Below are 19,523 nucleotides of genomic sequence, written 5' to 3' on the forward strand. Positions count from 1 at the left end.
TGATTCTTTTTGTTGCTATTGTAAATGGATTTTTTTCTTGATTTCCTCCTCAGATTGCTCATTATTGGAGTACAGAAATGCTACGGATTTTTGCACATTGATTGTATATCCTGCCACTTTACTGAACTCGTTTATTAGCTCTAGAAGCTTTGTTGTAGATTTCTCAGGGTTTTCTATGTATAAGATCATGTCATCTGCAAAAAGTGAAATTTTTACTTCTTCCTTTCCAATTTGGATGCCTTTTATGTCTTTTTATTGCCTAAGTGCTAAAGCAAGTATTTCTAACACAATTTTAAATAAGAATAGTGACAACGAGCATCCTTGTCTTGTTCCAGTTTTTAGAGGGAAAGCCTTTAGCATTTCACCATTGAATATGATGTTAGCTGTGAGTTATGCACATATAGCCTTTATCATATTGAAGTTTCCTTCTATTCCTATCTTTTGAAGTGTTTTTGTCAAGAAAGAGTGTGTATTTTGTCAAATGCTTTTTCTGCATCATTAAAGATGATCATGTGATTTTTTTCTTTTGATCTGTTAATGTGGTATACCTTTGATTAATCTTATTTTGAACCATCCTTGCATACCAGGGATGAAACTCACTTGGTCATGGTGTATAATTTGTTTGATGTGTTGTTAAATACAATTAGCACGTATTTTGTTGATGATTTCAGCATCCAGTTTCGTTAGAGAGATTGGTCTGTTGTTTTCTTTTCCTGTGGCGTCTTTATGTGGCTTTGGTATTAGGGTGATGTTATCATCACAGAATTAGTTAGGCAACGTTCCCTCTACTTTTTTGGAAGAGTTTAAGCAGGATTATGGTTAGTTTTTTCCAGAATGACTTACAGAATTCACCTGTGAAACTATTTGGTCCTGGGCTCTTCTTAATTGGGAGGTTTTTGATGACTAAGTCAATCTCGTTATTTGTGATTGGTCTGCTGAGTTCATCAATTTCTTCTTTCATCAATGTAGGCTGCTCATGTATTTCTAGAAATCTATCCATTTCATCTAAGCTATCCATCTTTTTGGCACACAATTTTTAAAAATATTCTCTTATGATACCCTATTTTTGTGGGAGTAGTGGTGATATCCCCTTCCTCATTTCTTATTTCATGTATTCTCTCTTTTTTTCTTTGTTAGTCTTGCTAAGGGTTTGTCAATTTTAATAATTTCCTCAAAGAACCAGCTTTTTGTTTGCATTTTTTCTAGTGTTATCATTTTCAATTTCATTTAGCTCTGCTCTAATCTTTGTTATTTCCTTCTTTATACTTGCTTTGGGATTAATTTGTTGTTCTTTTTCTCCTTCCTACAGGTATGAAATTAGGTCTTTGATTTTAGCTCTTTATTCTTTTTCAATGTAGGCATTTATGGCTATAAATTTCCCTCTCAGCACTGCTTTTGCTGCATCCCTTAGGTTTTGATATGTTGTGTTCTCATTTTCATTCACTTCGAGGTAGTTACTGATTTCTTTTGCAATTTCCTCCTTAACACACTGATTATCTAAGAGTGTGTTGTTTAACTTCCATAATATCTTTGTGCCTAATCTGGTTCTCTGGCCCTTACTGATTTCCAGCTTCATTCCATTGTGGTCAGAGAAATTATTTTGTATAATTTAAATCTTTCTGAATTTGTTGAGAGTTGTTCTGTGGCCTAGCATGTGATCTGTCCTGGAGAGTGACCCATGTGTGACAAAGAGGCAATTTTTGGTTTCATTGACTCTAGACTGTTTTCCTATTTTCCATTTCATTTATATTCATTCTAAAATTTACTATCTTCTTTCCACTTACTTTAGGTTTAATTTTCTCTTCTTAGATATGAATTTTCTCTTCTAGATATGACATTAGGTCATTGACTTGAGATAGTTCTTCTTTTTTAATATAGGTATTCATAACTACAAATTTCCTTCTGAAAAGTGCCTTTAGTGGGTCCCATAAGTTTTGGTATGTTGTGTTCACATTTTTATTCATCACAAGACATTTTCTAATTTCCCTTGTGGTTCCCTCTTTAACTCTTTGATTGTTAGAAAGTATCTTCTTTTAACTCCCATATATTTGTTGACATTCCAGTCTTCTAATGATCTCTACTTTCATTCATTTGGGGTCAGAGAAGATGATTGGTATAACTTCAATCTTTTAAAATTTATTGAGACATGTTTTGTGACCAAACATGTGGTCTATCCTGGAGCAATGACCCATGTGCACTTGAAAAGAATGTGTATTCTGCTGTTGTTGGGTGCAATGTTCTGTACATATCCGTAGGATCAAGTTCATTTATACTATTGGTCAAGATCTTTAAAGTGCTGCAGTGGGTCTGCGAAGTCTTGGTCACTGTATTTGTGTGTTCAGTTAAACTGCTGGTGTGGGTGGAACTGCAGTGAACGATTGCAGTAGGAGGTATCCAGACCAGGAATACATCTGTGAGTCAAATAAACCCGGCAGATCTGAGAATGGGGAAGAGGTCTGGAACAATAAATACATCTTGCCTCTCTTTTACCTTTTTTAGATGTTTGTTTTATTTGTTTTTCAATTCAGCATTCATTGAGTTTTTTCCATTCTCAATTGTTCCACAGAGTCCAGGTGAGTTGAACCTATTGTTTCATTTAGCTGTTTCTAAGAGGGGATGTTTACAGGTATTTCTTATACTGCCATTGTTCCATTTATACATTTTGAAGCTGTTATTAGGTACAAATAAATTTGGAATTTATCACACATTTTAGTGTAAAATATATGAAGAGAAAGTTATATGGTGACCCCTTTATCCCTAATGCCTTTTGCTTTTAAGTCTATTTTATCTAATATTACTACTGTTATACCAGATTTATTTTCTTAGTATTTTTCTTAGTGTGTATTTAATCCTTTTAATATATCAAGGGAAAATGATGTCCCCTTGATATTCCTTCTCATTAAACTACATATCTACCAATTAATTAAATGAAATGAGCTATGGTTTATAAAGTTGACCTAGTCCTGAAAATTAGAAAGCAACACTAATTGGTAAAACATCTGTAAAAACTAATTTCAGGATAACAAAATAGGACTATGGAGTTGTCAGTGAAATGGAATAGAGGAAAATAAGTCTATCAGTGCCACTACACTAACAACCATGCCTGCCCTCCTAGCTAGATATATTTTAAAGCAATTTGAGCACAACTCATTTACTTAGAAAAAGTAACACCACCTGAGTGAGAAGTCTAGCACAATTTAAACCCAAGACATGCTCCAAAATCAACTTGACTATATTTATCAAAGAAGCAAACCATTCCAGATGGTTGCTATTCAAATTGAAGGCTCACTTAGGACTCAAATATGTCTTTGATGGAATGAAATAGTGATTTGGCTAACAATGCCAGGAAGTAATACAATAAATTATCAAGATTCCAGGTCTTTTTGGAGACTGCTCACTGAATCAAATTAGTGTCAAAAAGGTTGGACAGATTTTTCTAAGGAGCTGAAATTAGCTTTTCTGCTCTGTATTATGCCAAAGATCTATAAGTACAAAGTGAAATTAGTTATACTAGGAGATAAGAGCCTGGTTTCTAAGTCTTTTCACTATGACTGAAGAGTTGTACAATCTTGGACAAATTACTTCAGCTCTCTGGGCCTAAGTTATGTTACTTCTAAAATGAATGTTGGAATAAAAAGACATCAACGATTTTCAAAACCTACCTACAGGGTTATGAGTCTAGACAATTCCTAGGGGACAGCATCATAACTGACAGTACAAGTGGCTACAACATCAAATTGCTACATGAAATATAAGAAAAGAAAATTCTGGTAAAGCAAGATTTTCCAAAGATAACCTAAAAAACATCCAGGAATATTCTAAGACATTCTTTTATAAAAGGAAACTTTAAAAGATATAAAAATTCATCCAGGATAGGTCATAAAATTTAGGCCATAAAATTTAGGGGAAAAAAAGAATACATACATAAATAATGGACTCGGTTCTAGAAGGGAGAGAATAAGATTATATAAAGAATCTACTTGGACATTCTATGACATTGCTTACTTTCAAATGATCTCTCTTCAAGTAGAAAATCATAGTAATCAAAGAAAAAGTATTATTAGTAGGCTGATAGCCAAAAATCTGTCCTAAGAGTAAGAGATTCCTATCCAGAAATGTGACTTTAAATATAACAGAGGATTGAACAGTTTCCTACATGAGAGAAGAGCCAAACTGCCATGTCACTTTTCAAAGCTGCATTACTGCCAGGCAGGCATGGGGATACTGGATGAATTGAGAAGTTGGGGGAAGCAGTGTTTGCTCTTGATACTGACTTTTCTCTCTACTAATGAAGGAACGTATAGGAAGTGAGTATGAGGACAGCATCATCATAGAAGTCTCAATGCTTCAGTGCATTAGATAAAGGAAAAAAATACAAGGCGCCCACAAGATGAGAACGCATTTCCTCTTTTGTGTTCTGTAATATTGGCAGTATCTCCACAAGGCAGGTAATATGTTAAAGCAAGGCTTATTACCACCGACTTTTCACATTCCTCTACTCTTCTGCTTTGGAGACATCGTATCACACTGTCTTCATTAATTAAAAGGCCATCCACACTGTATCTACGCATGCCTCCTACTTCATGTGAAACTTATCGTGTATCTCTATTAGTAGTACAAAATGAGATCAATACTAAAATACGTAAATTCAGGGTAGAATTGAAAGGGTTTTTCTTCACGTTTTTGTTTTCTTTACAGTTGTAAAACATTTCCATTCCTTCAAATTCCTAATTGGGTCATCTTCAACATCAGAGTGACACAGAATGGAAAAGCTAACGTGGTGAGGAGAGGACGGAGTCAGTAATTTAGGTAAGGGGCACAGTCAATGAGCACAGGTCCCTCTTCTTGAGTTTTACCTCCCGAGTCATTAAGCTACGTGTTTCCTGACTTGATGCAGGCCAAGTCTCCAGGGAATTCAGGTCTTCCTTAACAGGGTCATCTCCCTCAGGAGCCTTTCCTGAACAAAGAGAAGAAAAGACATGATCAAATGGAAAAAAACACACAGATGGAAAGATTAAGCCTAAATGAGAAAGCCAAGCTACTCAGGGAAATTGTTTTAATCTACCCCTCTATTCTAGAATCATATCATCTTCATCTCCTATATTAATTTCTTTTCCCACTGCTTTAACAAAATCAAATAGCAAAGATAATCTTTCCTCCCGGATGAGCCTCAGGAGTTTTATTTTTAAGTAGTTCTTTTGTTCCTAAAGGTCATATTATTTAAGGAAGTACTTTTCAGGTAAATCGTAGATATATACAACCTGTTAAACCTATACATTAGGATCTAAAGAACACAAATCTTTTGTGTTTCAGAGTCTACTTTTTGGATCAAGAATACTGTCCTCCATAAGTCTCAGTTAAACATTTGTATTACCAATAATACATAAATTAGTAAATTCTTAATCTTTATAGAAAGTTGTTTAAGGCTTTATTAAAGATCATAATATCCTTACAATGAAACTTGATTGCTGGGTTTATTATAGGATTGTTACTATTTATTTTGTTAATTTCACTGTACAGACTCTTTCTGATAAGAGGCCAAGGGAGATAGTTTTCTCTGATTTCAGAATTGAGTTCTCAGAATATATTATGGCAGCCTTAAATACTATGATTTAGAAATTTTGTGATAAAGTAAAAATCAAGAATGACAACATCAACAATAAAAAAGTAGACAAGCACATTGGAAACTAAAAAGAGCATTCAGTAATTTGTGTTAAAAAAAGAAATTATAAACTATTATAACACCTGAATTAAAATTTAAATATATAATACTAAGAAATATCAATGAAAGGACAACATACCAAAACAAAGGTAAAGGAACTAAAGCAGTGTATAAAGGAGAACTGTATAACTTTAAGTGTGTTGCTAAAAAAGACAGAAAAAAATGAATAAAAATGAATTCTGTATTTAATGATAAAGACCAAGCAAAGAATAAATAAGTAAATCCAAAGAAAGCAGAAAGGAAAAAATAATAAAGAATAGAATATAACAAATAGAAAACAAGATAAAAGAAAAAAACTAGCAAAACAACAAAGAATAGTTCTTTACAAACAACTTTAAAAATACACAAAACTTTGTCACTACTAACCAATGGACAGAAAACACACAAATAAAAGTAGGAATAAAAAATGGCACAGGAACAGATGGTATGATCTTTTTTTAAAATAATAAGCAAATATTATGAACAACTTTATGAAAAAGTTGATGAAATGGACATTTTATAGAGAATTATAAATCATAAAAATTTACTCTAGAGATTCAAAAGGACAAAAAATAATAATCATTTAAAAAGTTAGCACAATAATAAAAAATCTCACTCCTTAGGGAGAAAAAGCCACCTGGCCCCTAACAGGTATCCAGAAGAGGCTTTATCAAACTTTTAATGAACAAAAATACCTTTCTTCTGTAAATACTTTCTGAAAATTTTTAGAGTTAATTTATATTAAAAGTTAGTATAATTCTAACACAAAAATTAAAAAGATAAAATTATTAGCCAAATAAGGAAAAGTTTTAGCCAAGTTCAGTTATGAACAATAATATAAAAGTCCTGAATAATTTATTACTAAATGAAGCAGTAGAAAAAAATGCATCTAGACTACAACTTGTCACAAGAAATCATTTAAAAAATTCAATAGCCATTCAAGCTAGAAATAGAAGGGAACTTCTTTGACTTATAATGAAGGTTTATCTATCCAAAATGTTGAGCCAATATGAAAATTCATGATAAAACTTTAGACATTATTATTATATTAAAGAAAAGACAAGGGTTCCTATCACCACCCTTTCTTAATATTGCTAATATAAAGGGTTCAGACAAAGCGAAATAAGAAAAAAACAAACAAACAAACAAACAGGCCCATAAGGAATGGAAATGAAGCAAGTAAGCTTATTTGCAAACACTTTAATTGTCTACATAGAAAATTAAAGAGACTGTACAGTAAAACTACTAGAAAAAATAAGAAAGTTTGACAGAAGAACTGATATAAGATAAATAAATTAGGAGCATTCCATATATCAACAATAATAACCAGATACAGCTATAGAAGAAAATATGATTCCCAATAGAAACAAATAGTCTAAGGTAACTAGAAATAAATTTAACCAAAATTATATAGTGACAATTGCAGCTTTTTATTGAAGAGCACAAAAGATAGAATACATAGAAAGGGTCTAATCATGTAGGAGAAAACTCAACATCATAATAAAGGCAACTATCCCCCAAATGGATCCATAGATGCAATGCAATTCCAACCAAAGTTCATGTAGAATCTGCACACATGTACACATGGGTGTGAGTATGTAGACAAACTGACTCTAAAGTTTACGCTATAGAATACAAGGTCTAAGAACATCAAAGACAACTTTGGAAAAGGAGAAACTACTGGAGAAATTTGCCCTGCTACTACCAGATATTGAAACCACTGCATAATAACCCACTTTTAAAGTAACCCCTCCCTTACTGGCTTGCAGAAGTTTGTTTCCCTTTTCGTAGAACTCGCACTTCCTTATGAAGTTACCTATACCTAATTTTAATAGTAAAAATCACAACCATTCAACATGCTAAGCTGCCATTTTTTAAAGTGCAATGCGTTAACTAGCATAACTTGTAGCAGCACAGGCTCCACTTAATCCTGCCCCATGACCCATGTCATCTTACCTGATCCTGTATTACTTCCCTAGACCAACCCTCTCCAAACCATTTAAGAATCTCAAACCTCTTCAGCTCAGGGAGACAGATTTGAGCTTGTCTCCTGTCTCCTTGCTATGGTGCTTTGCAAAAAACCCTCTTCTTGAAATCCAAGTATCAGGTCATTGATTTCTGTGGGCTTTGGGCAGTAAGCCCATTCAGGTGGTACAATCTGGTGACCCCAGTCTTAGAGACCTTTACCGGAGGCCCTGTGGCTCCTGTGGGACAGAGATGCCCAGTCACTGATCCTGCACGGCCACCTATCCCAGTTACTTTACAGGCTCGATGGACAGTACTCTCTCTTACTCCTGCCAGTGTCGCTGGCCCTGTTGTGCAGTTCCATTTCGAGGGGAGTTACAGTTACAGGTACAGTCATCTTCTGGTGAGTAACTTCATTGTAGTGCCTACTCTTTGGTGAAACCAATTAATTCATTTTGGTTTTCTGGTTATTGGCTGTTAATCAAAATTGTGGTTCAAGTTCCACATTAGCTCTGCTCTGGTTGCTGGGTACAGGTCCCAGGCTTGTGAGAGGTAGCCACTGAAGTACTCACAATACAACTTTCAGATTCTGGTTCTACTTTCTGGTATTTTTTATTTAATCAGTTTAATTCTGTGTACACCTTAATTTAGCATGCTGAAAAATATAATCATGGGAAATGTTAGCAGTACTGATGACTATAGTCCTTTGGAATTTGTTTGAGATCATTGGTCTATGTTCAGTTATGAACCAATGAAAAAGAAAAAGATGAAATTCTTTTGTAATACTCCCTGGCCTCAATACAAATTTGAATCTAGAGAAAAATGGTCAGAAAATGTATTTCTTAAGTTTAGACTGTAAAAGAGAAGAGAACTAAAATTAAATCCCATATGCTCATGTCTTTGTATCAGGATGAGAATTTACAGAAAAAGGCACAAAATTATAATTTAAGCTAATAAGTTTTATTTATTTATTTTTTTAAAAGATTTATTTATTTTTTATTTATTTAATTCCCCTCCCCTCCCCCGGTTGTCTGTTTTCTGTGTCTTTTTGCTGCGTCTTGTTTCTTTGTCCGCTTCTGTTGTCGTCAGCAGCACGGGAAGTGTGGGCGGTGCCATTCCTTGGCAGACTGCTCCCTCCTTCGCGCTGGGCGGCTCTCCTTATGGGTGCACTCCTTGCGCGTGGGGCTCCCCTACGCGGGGGATACCCCTGCGTGGCAGGGCACTCCTTGCGCGCATCAGCACTGCGCATGGGCCAGCTCCACACGGGTCAAGGAGGCCCGGGGCTTGAACCGCGGGCCTCCCATGTGGTAGACGGACGCCCTAACCACTGGGCCAAAGTCCGTTTCCCATAAGCTAATAAGTTTTAAGTTTTATATCTCTGCATTTCTGTGTTTCTGTATCTGACTCATGGCTAAAGATTTTAACTGGCGGCGGACTTGGCCCAGTGGTTAGGGCATCCGTCTATCAGATGGGAGGTCCGTGGTTCAAACCCCGGGCCTCCTTGACCCATGTGGAGCTGGCCCATGCGCAGTGCTGATGCGCGCAAGGAGTGCCCTGCCACGCAGGGGTGTCCCCGCATAGGGGAGCCCCACGTGCAAGGAGTGCGCTCCATAAGGAGAGCCACCCAGTGCAAAAGAAAGTGTAGCCTGCCCAGGAATGGCGCCGTCCACATGGAGAGCTGACACAGCAAGACGATGCAACAAAAAGAAACAGATTCCCGTGCCGCTGACAACAACAGAAGTGGACAAAGAAGAACACACAGCAAATGGACACAGAGAACAGACAACCGGGGTGGCGGGGGAGGGGAAAAAAAAAAATAAATAAATCTTTTAAAAAAAAAGATTTTAACTGAAGCTACATGGTTTCTATTTGGGTCTGTCTGTTTGATGCACATTTTCCTACCTCCAAATGGTAATATCAAATTAAGAATTAAAAAATTCTTAGGAGATCTCCATTCAAATTGCTTAAAAATAAATGAGTGCTAATATACATATAAAAATAAAAATACACACAGATGTATATGTAAATTAGTACCCTGGATTTCCAGGAATTAGGGAACTCAAACTTCTTATACCCTTCAGACTCTTCTTGTCTTCCTTGTCTATGTCCTGGCTTACTCAACCTCCCCTTCTATAGCGATAAGATTCATCAAACCCTACTGAAGACTCTAAGGGTATTACAAGTAATTCAGTCTTATTTCAGACTTAGGAGCCTGGATACCTTTACCATTTAATTTAAGGACTGCGGGTGAAGCTCATACAGAAATCTAGATATACAAAATTATTTGAAGAAGTGACAAAAAAGAATGGAAACATGTTGGCTACTTTTATAAGCCTGAAATTAAATCATAGCTTTAAACCAGTCCTCCCTAATTGCCTCCAGAAAACTATTTCAGAAATTATTCATAATGTATCTCACTGGAATACTAATAAAATGGCAAACTGAGGAAAGTAATATTTTTGAAAACCATAACTAAAATAGCTATGTCCTCTGTACTACCATGTTAACTGCAATACAAACATACAATTTTATTCTACTTGGGTATATTCTCCCTAAATTTATACAGATTTACTGATAAAATAAGCTTACATTATGGCTATTAGATCTTAAAATTATGAAAAATGTTAATTTCTGTTTAATGAAACTGAATTATTTTTAAAAACTTTATTTCAAATATAATTATTTTTGTAGGATGTTTGGAGACAGTTTCAAAGATCTTTTTAGTAACTTAAGGTGGCAGGTATGTAAAGTATGCAGGATGTTCTTTGTTAAAGAAAAAAGACAGATTTTTCCCAAAATAAAATTACTGTTTTTCACAGAATGGGAAGCAAGAATGTGTAAGACAAAGCCTGAGTGGATATAGAAAGTTGTGGAGGCTTCATAGAAATGAATTTTATTTGTTGTGGTCAGTGCTGAATAATATTTAATAAGGTTATTTCTATTTGTTTTCTTTGTTTGTTTTAATGCCATCTAAGTATTCTGCTTATAAGACAAAGATTCTATGTCATATTAGAATAACATCCTTGCTAATGTTTATGTTGACCTTACCATCCTTTATTGTTTTAGAAGACAAGTCTTCTATTATTTAAAGGAATTAAGACTTTTTCTTATAATCATATTAGTCCTATTTCATTATTTTATTGTCACTTTGGTTAACTAGGGAACCAAATATTGTTTTACGGGGACCATTTTCCTGTTTAACATAACATTTAAACCTGACAACTTTTGTATTTTGTCTTCACAAAACCAAACCCTAAAAGTTATCTCTTATTTCAAACGGTTGCAAAGGATGTATTCTTTCATCATGTAAAAATATGGTGCTAAAAATCTTTGGGTTCCTCTGATATGTTAGGAATTTCATGGGAAATACAAAAATTAAAAGAGATTTTCTAACCTTCTATTGGTTGAATTTATATGGATGAAATGTACTTACAAATATTTAAAGATTGTATAAAATTCCTAGAGAACTGACCATGTTCTCACTGAGGCAGGCTAGGAAGGGAATCAATAGATGAATCTGGAAACTGGCAGGATGCCCATGTGGCCACTGGTACCCCCAGGATGGCTGCTGGAAGACCCTTGAGAGAAACCTCATTCAGAACAAGATTTCCTCTGGAAGACAGGAGAAGACCGGGATCTTCTCCAGGAGGCCTTATCATTGGGCCCTCCCAGGGGATTGATGGTGGGGTAATCAATCAAAACAGCAAACTGCTGGGACTCCTCCCCTGTCAGTAGCAAAGGGGCAGAATAATTAATGTTTTAAAAGGTAAGGGTCAAAGCAAGACCCCCCTGTTCTTGCTTGGAACAGCACACAAGTAAAACCTGGGCATTTGTAATCTGTAAATCAGCCCTCTTTATCTCTTTCAACCCCTTCCCCTGTACCTGGGACCCGTAATCTGTTATTTTCTCCCATTTCTCTTCCCTCCCTTTCTTAATAAATTACTGGCCTAACTAAGCTGGCTCGCTCTTGAAATTCATTTTATGTAGCTTAGCCAAGAACCGAGAGAAATTCTGGCAACATCACTGACCATATTATATCCTGATACTGATCTGTAGGATATTAGTTTCACTCTGATGCTTCTTTGAAAAGGCATGTGGTTGCCTCAGGTCAGAACAACAACAAAATGGGATTTCGAAAGAGAAGCAAGGCACAAACTTCTGGGGAAGATGGCAGTGTAGGGAGCTCTAAGACTCGATCTTTCCAACAAAGCAACTATTAAACAGGCAGGAACTATCTGAAACAACTGTTCTGGGGCTCCAGAGGCCAGAACAGCATCCAGGGAAGACAGGGAGGAAGAGACTGATAAACTACAGTAAAGAATAGTGAGTAGCTCTCTCTGCCGCAACTGCTGACACCCATCCCCCACTCTTATGGTGGGCCAACCTGGGGGTCCAGTCCCTGGCTACCTGTTGCTGGCTGAAAGGAACATAAATATCCCTTCCCCCCAAAACAGGAATAGGCATGGCAGAGCACTGATCGTGGCTTTTGATTACCAAATTTGAATCAGTGGGTCCCATCTTTATGCTACTGTTTCAACATGCCCTGAATAAGGGCAGCAGAAGCCGTTTTGACTACACCCTGGACAGGGTGGAAGCAGTGGAGATTTAAAGACAAAGCACCTCCTTGAGGTAGTGGGGACAGTTTATTAAAGGGCAGCATTTGATGGACAGGCCGGAAGGCACAGCTTTGGGAAACCACTGGGGAGAATTTTGGCAGCCTTTCTGATCCCCTTCCCAGAATACATTGGAATTGGTCATTGATCCCTTTGTGGATTCCTGGCCATGTCTGGGTTGGGAAATATGGTCTTGAGAAGGTCTTTTATGGAATGACCTTCAGGCAAGAGTTGCCTTCCAGGGAGGGGGAGCTAGAGACAACAAAAGGAGTGTAAATGAAACTACAGAGGCAAAACTGAAACAAACAGAACAGATCAAGATTCCCAGAGGGGAGCTGATAGAGCTCAAATGATTGAGCGCCTGCCTGCTTCCCATGTATGAAGTCCTGGCTTTGATCTCAGGTACCTCCTAAAAACAAATGAAAAAACCACCTCTCATTGTGGAGCAGATGTTGCTCAGCGGTTGAGTGCCCATTTGCATGTATGAGGTCCCAGGTTCAAGCCCCAGTACTTCCTAAAAAAAAGATTCTCAGAGAAGGAAGAGAGGAAAGGAAGAAAGGAATTTTTCCCCTGGGGGTAAAACATTCACAAAAACTGTAATATTAAAAATTGCACCACATATACAGGGGAAAAATCAGATCAGTTTAAAAAGTGTACAGTAAGTTGAACCAAGTGTCAAAGAAAAGCCTTAACACAAACAACCAATAATAAAACCCTAGGCAAGATGTAGAAACTGACCTTCAAAACAAACTCAACAATATTATCATAGGTCTAGACATCACAAACCATACTAAGAAACTTGAAGATATTTAATTTGTTCAAAGGAACAAATTAAAACCTGAGGTGACACAGAATTTGGAACAACTAAATAAAGATATTCAAACAAACCTCCTAAATCAATACAAGGAGACGAAGGAAAATAAAGTTAAAGAGCGAAAGGAAATTAAGAAGACACTGTGATCATAATGAACAATTTGAAAGTATATAAAGAAACATAGCATAAATTATGGGGAAGAAACACATTAAAAGAGATTAAAAATACACTACAGGAAGTGGATGGGGCTCCAGCAATTGAACGCCCGCCTCCCACATGGGAGGTCCTGGGTTCGGTTCCCAGTGCCTCCTGAAAAAATAAAAACAAACAAGCAAAACAGATGATAAAGTCAACTCAGGGAAGCTGATGTGGCTCAGTGATTGAGTGCTGGCTTCCCACATACAAGGTCTTGGATTCAATCTCCGGTTCCCAGTACCTCAAAAACAAAACAAAACAAAACAAAAAACCCAGAGGTATGCAACAGCAGATCTGAACAGGCAGAAGAAATAATTAGTGAACTAGAAGACAGGACAATTGAAACTCAAAAGAGCAGATAGAGAAAAAGTGGAAAAAAATTGAACAGGGTCTCAGGGATTTGAATGACAGCATGAAATGCACAAATGTACGTATAATGGGTGTCCTTGAAGGAGAAGAAAAGGGAAAAAGAACAGAAATAATATTTGATGAAATAATAGCTGAAAAGTTCCCAACGCTTATGAGTGTATGTACTCCAAACAGAATAAATCCCAATAGACCTGCCCTGAGACATATACTAATCAGAATGTCAAATGCTAAAGATAAAAGAGAGAATTCTAAAAACAGCAAGGGAAAAGTGATTCATCACATACAAGGGATCCACAATAAGATTAAGTGCCAATTTCTCATCAGAAACCATGAAAGTGAGAAGAAAATGAAATGATATATTTGAGATCATGAAAGAGAAAAACTGTCAACCAAAAATTCTTTCATGGAAGAAACTATCCTTCAAAAATGAGAGAGAATTTTAAAATATTCACAGATAAACAAAAATTGAAAGAATTTATCAACAAGAGGCCTGCCCTGCAGAAATACTAAAAGGAGTTCTACAGTCTGAAAGGAAAAACAGGAGAGAGGCATGGAATAGAGTGAAGAAGTGAGAATTATCAGTAAAGGTACTGAAAAAGGTAAAAAGAGAGACCAAAAAGATGACATATGAAAACCAAAGGATAACATTGTTAAAGTAATAATATTACAATAATAATATTGAATGTTAATGGATTAAACTCCTTGATTACAAGAGACTCACCTTACATCCAAAGACAAATAGGTTGAAAGTAAATGTAGTAAAAAATATTCCATATAAAACTGTAACCAAAAAATAATTGACATAACTAAACTACCACTGGACAATACAGATTTTATGAGACAAAGAAGGACATTATGTATTAATAAAAGGGGCAATCCACCAAGAAGAAATAATAATCATAAATATCTAGGCACCTAGCCATCATGCTTCAAAATATGTGAGGCAAATATGGCAAACTGAAGGGAGAAATATACATCTCTACAATAATAGATGGAGATGTCAATATATCTACTCTCATAAACAGATAGAACATCTAGGCAGAGGATCAACAGGGAAACCGAGAACTTGAGTAATGTGATAAATTAACTAGACCTAACACGTATATAGGACACTTCAACCCATAACAGCAAGATATATATATTTCTCAAGTGCACATGGATCATTCCCCAAGAGAGACCACATGTTTGGTCATAAAACATGCCTCGAAAAATTTATAAAGATTGAAATTACACAAAGCACTTTCTCCAACCATAATGGAATGAAGCTAGAAGTCAATCACAGGAGGAGAACTGAAAAATCCACAAATATAAAAGACATACTTAAACAATTAGTGGGTTAAAGAAGAAATTGCAAGAGAGATCAATGTGTCTAGAGAAGCCCCCTCTCAATTAAGAAGTAGAGTGGGTATCACCATCCCAGAGTCTTCTGGATTGGGGAATAAAATATAGATCTGAGGGGACTTACTGGTATTCTTCTATAGAATTATTGTGACTCTAGTAATGGAAGAAATTATATCATTGATGTGGAGACAATGTCTGGAGTTGCTTGAAGGCAGGGAGGGGGAAAAAGAGGTGTAATATGGGCACATTTTTGGGACTTGGAGCTGTCCTGAATGATACTGCAGAAACAGATGCAGGACATTATATACCCTGCCATAACCCACTGAATTCACTGGGAGAGAGTGTAAACTACAATGTAAACTATAATCCATACTCTGTAGCAGTGCTCCAAAATGTATTCATCAAATGCAATGAATGTATAACACTAATGAAAGAAGTTGTTGATGTGGGAAAAGTGGGGGATGTGGGGAGTGGGGTATATGGGAATCTCCTATATTTTTTAATGTAACATTTTGTGTGATTGATGTATCTTTTAAAAATAAATTTAAAAATATATATTAAAAAAACTTAGGAGATACAGTGAAGGCAGTGCTAAGAGGAAAATTTATAGTCCTAAACACTTATAATAAAAAAGAAGAGCTAAAATCAAAGAACTAAATACATACCTCAAGGAACTAGGGAAAAAAACCAGCAAACTAATCCCAAAACAAGTAGAAGAAAATAAATAACAAATATTAGAGCAGAATACAAGAAATTGAGAATTAAAAAAAAAACAAGAAAGAATCAACTCAGACCAAAAGTTGGTTCTTGGAGAAGAGCAATAAAATTGACAAGTCCTAAGCTAAACTGACAAAAAAGAGATAAGTTATAAATAAATAAAATAAAAAATGAGAAAGGGACATTACTACTGGCCCCACAGAAATAAAAAGTAACTTAAGAAATACTATGAACAACTGAACAACTGTATGACAACAAATTAGACAACTTAGATGAAATGGAAAAATTCCTGGAAACACACGAACAAACTACACTGACTCTAGAAGAAATAGATGACCTTTACAGACCACATTACAAGTAAAGAGATTGAATCAGTAATCAAAAACCACCTAACAAAGAAAACCCAGGACCAGATGGATTCACAGGGGAATTCTACCAATCATTCCAAAAAGAATTAATACAAATTCTGCTCAAACTATTCCAGTAAACTGAAGAGGAGGGAACACTACCTAACTCATTCCATACAAGAAGAAAAGAAAATTCAGAGCAATTTCTCACATGAATATAGATGAAAAATCTTCAACATACCCAAACACAGAATCCAACAGTACATGAAAATAATAATACACCATGATCAAGTGGGTTTTATCCCAGGTATGCAATGGTGATTCCACATAAGAAAATCAATTAATGTAATACACTATATTAACAAAACAAAAGGAAAAATCATACGATCCTCTCAATTGATGCAGAAAAGGCATTTAACAAAATCCAGCATTCTTTCCTGATTAAAAAAAAAAAACAGAAAAATATGAATAAAAAGAACCTTCTGGGAAACAGATGCAGCTCAACCAACTGGGCTCTCACCTACCATATAGAAGGTCCAGAGTTTGATGCCCAGGGCCTCCTAGTGAGGGCAAGCTGACCCATGTGGCAAGCTGGCCCACACAGAGTGCCAGCCCATGCTGGAATGCTGCCCCACGCAGGAGTGCCACCCTGCATGGGAATGGCACCCCACAGAGAAGCGCCAGCCGACACTGAGAGCTTACACAGCAAGATGACACAATAAGAGACAAAGAGAAAAGAAATAAGACGTAGCAGAACAGGAGCTGAGGTGGCACAAGAGAGTAATCACCTCTCTCCCACTCCGGAAGGTCCCAGGATCAGTTCCTGGAGCCGTCTAATGAGAATACAAGCAGACACAGAAGAATACACAGCAAATGGACACAGAGAGCAGGGAATGTCGGGGGGGGGGGCAGGGAGAAATAAATAAATCTTTTGAAAAAAAAAGAGAGGAACCTTCTTCAACATGATAAAGAGAATACATGAAAAATCCACAGCTAACACCACACGCAATGGTGAAAGACTGAAAGCTTTCCTGCTGAGATTGGGAACAGGATGTGCACTGTCACCACTGTCATTTAACATTTTACTGGAAGTTCTAGTCAAAGAAGTTAGGTAAGAAAAAAATAAAAAGCATACAAATTGGATAGGAAGAAGTACAACTTTCACTATTTGCACAGGACATGATCCTATATACAAAAAGTCCTGAAAAACTACAATAAAGCTACCGGAGCTAATAAACAAATTCAGTAAAGTGGTGGAGTACAAGATCAGCATGCAAAAATCAGTACTGTTTCTATATGCTAGTACTGAGTAAGCAGAGGAGAAAATCAAGATTATATATATATATATAAAGTACTCATAAATATATAAGCTTAATGACTTTTCACAAAGTGACTGTACTTTGTGTAACCAGCACCCAGAACAAGAAGCAGAACATTACCAGAATGCTGGAATGCCTTTTTATGAATGCCCTTTCAATCATTTCCCTTTTTCCCAGGATAACCACTATTTCGACTTCTTGAACCATAGTTTAATTTTGCATATTGTAGAACTTTATATAAATGGGATCCTCTGTTTGTACTCTTTTGTATCTGGCTTCTTTTTTAAAAATATTACTGTGCTAAAATATATATTCACAATTGCCAAAAAATAAAAGCAACCCAAGTGTCCATCAACTAATGAATGGATAAATAAAATGAGTGATATACATATGATGGAATATTATAAAGCTATAAAAAGGAATGATGTCCTGGAGTACCTAGAAGTGAAATAGGCAGTCTACAAAATTCCAACTTGATCTGTGTAAGTGGAAGAGTTCTAGATCAAGTAAACAAAACCCTAAACGGAACTGCAGACACAGAGAATCACAGCCCCTTAATCAACTGCCAGACTTGAGACAGGATATGGACCAGAGCACCACGAATGAATGGAATGCCAGGTACTCCTAGGGAAGGACCCTGTTAAACTGCCAAAAATTTATCCTGTTATTCTTCCTCCCACCTTTCCCCCAAAAAGACTTATGGCCTTTTAATAGGATAACCATGCACTGGGGAAAAGGAAATGATCAGGTATTTGGGGGATTACTAGATACGGGCTTAAAAGTGACATTAATTCCAGAAAACCCAAAATGTCACTGTGGTACACAAGTCTGTAGGGGCTTATGGAGATCAGGTGATCAATGGGATTTTAGCTCAGATATGTCTCACAGTGAGTCCAGTGGATCCTTGGACCCATTCTGCAGCTATTTTCTTAGTTCTAGAATATGTAATTAGAACAGATACACTCAGCTACTGGCAAAATCCCCACATTGGATCCCTGACTTGTGGAGTGAGGGTTATTATGATAGGAAAGGCCAAAAAGAAGCCACAGGAATTACCTCTACCTAGCAAAATAGTAAATTCCTGGAGAGATTGCAAAGATCAGTGCCACCACTAAGGATGTGAAGGACGCAGGGGTGGTGATTCCCACCACATCTCCACTCAGCTCTCCTATCTGGCCTGTGCAGAAAACAGATGGATCTTGGAGGATGACAGTGGATTACGCCAATTACAGCTGCTGTTCCAGATGTGGTACCATTGTTTGAGCAAATCAGCACATCTGCTGGTACCTGGAATGCAGCTATCTATCTGACAAATGCTTGGTTACAGGCCACCAAGTAACCATGAGACCCGAGTTGCCTATCATGAGCTGGGTATTGTCTGACCCACCAAACCACAAAATTTGGCATGCATAGCAGCACTCCATCATAAAGTGGAAGTGGTATATATACAACTCATGGGTTGTTGCCAAAGGTTTAGGTGGATGGTCATGGACTTGGAAGAACATGATTGGAATATTGGTAATGAAGAGTATGTGAACAGAACTTTCTGAGTGCGCCAAAAAAACTTGAAAATATTTGTGTCCCACCTAAATGCTCACACAAGGGAGACTTTAGCTGAGGAAGACTTTAATAATCAAGTGGATAAGATGACCCACTCTGTGGCTAGCATTCAGATTCTTTCTCCAGCCACTCCTGTCATTGCCCATGGGCTCATGAACAAAGTAGCCATGGTGGTAGGGATGGAGATTATGAATGGGATCAGCAATATAGACTTACCTACCCTCATTAGGACCATCTCGGCTACAGCCACTGCTGAATGCCCAATCTGCCAGCAGCAGAGACCCACAATCAGTCCCCAATATGGCACCATTCCCCAAGGTGATCAGCCTGCTACCTAGTGGCAGGTTGATTACACTGGATAAGTTCCATCACGGAATGAGCAGCAATTTGTTCTAACTGGAATAGACATACACCATGGATATGGGTTTGCCTTCCCTGCAGGTAATGCTTCTTCCAAAACTACCATCTTTGGACTTATCAAATATTTTTTCCACTGCCATTGCATTCCACATAGCATTGCTTCTGATCAAGGAATCTACTTTACAGCAAGTGATGTGCAGGAATGGTCATATACTCATGGAA

General features: G+C 36.7%; 1 protein-coding gene across 2 annotated transcripts in view; it reads right to left on the bottom strand.

The window, feature by feature from the left end:
- The window catches only part of LOC101424574 (tyrosine-protein phosphatase non-receptor type 20-like), a 164,606-nt gene that overhangs the window by 90,919 nt on the left and 54,164 nt on the right, over positions 1-19,523 (bottom strand). For both annotated transcript variants that reach the window (XM_058299117.2, XM_071215882.1), the window contains one exon: positions 4,857-4,957. The gene's annotated coding sequence lies outside the window, so the exon portion shown is untranslated. The remainder of the gene's footprint in view (positions 1-4,856; positions 4,958-19,523) is intronic.

This window comes from Dasypus novemcinctus, chromosome 6, assembly GCF_030445035.2.
Source record: "Dasypus novemcinctus isolate mDasNov1 chromosome 6, mDasNov1.1.hap2, whole genome shotgun sequence".
Classification (NCBI taxonomy): domain Eukaryota; kingdom Metazoa; phylum Chordata; class Mammalia; order Cingulata; family Dasypodidae; genus Dasypus; species Dasypus novemcinctus.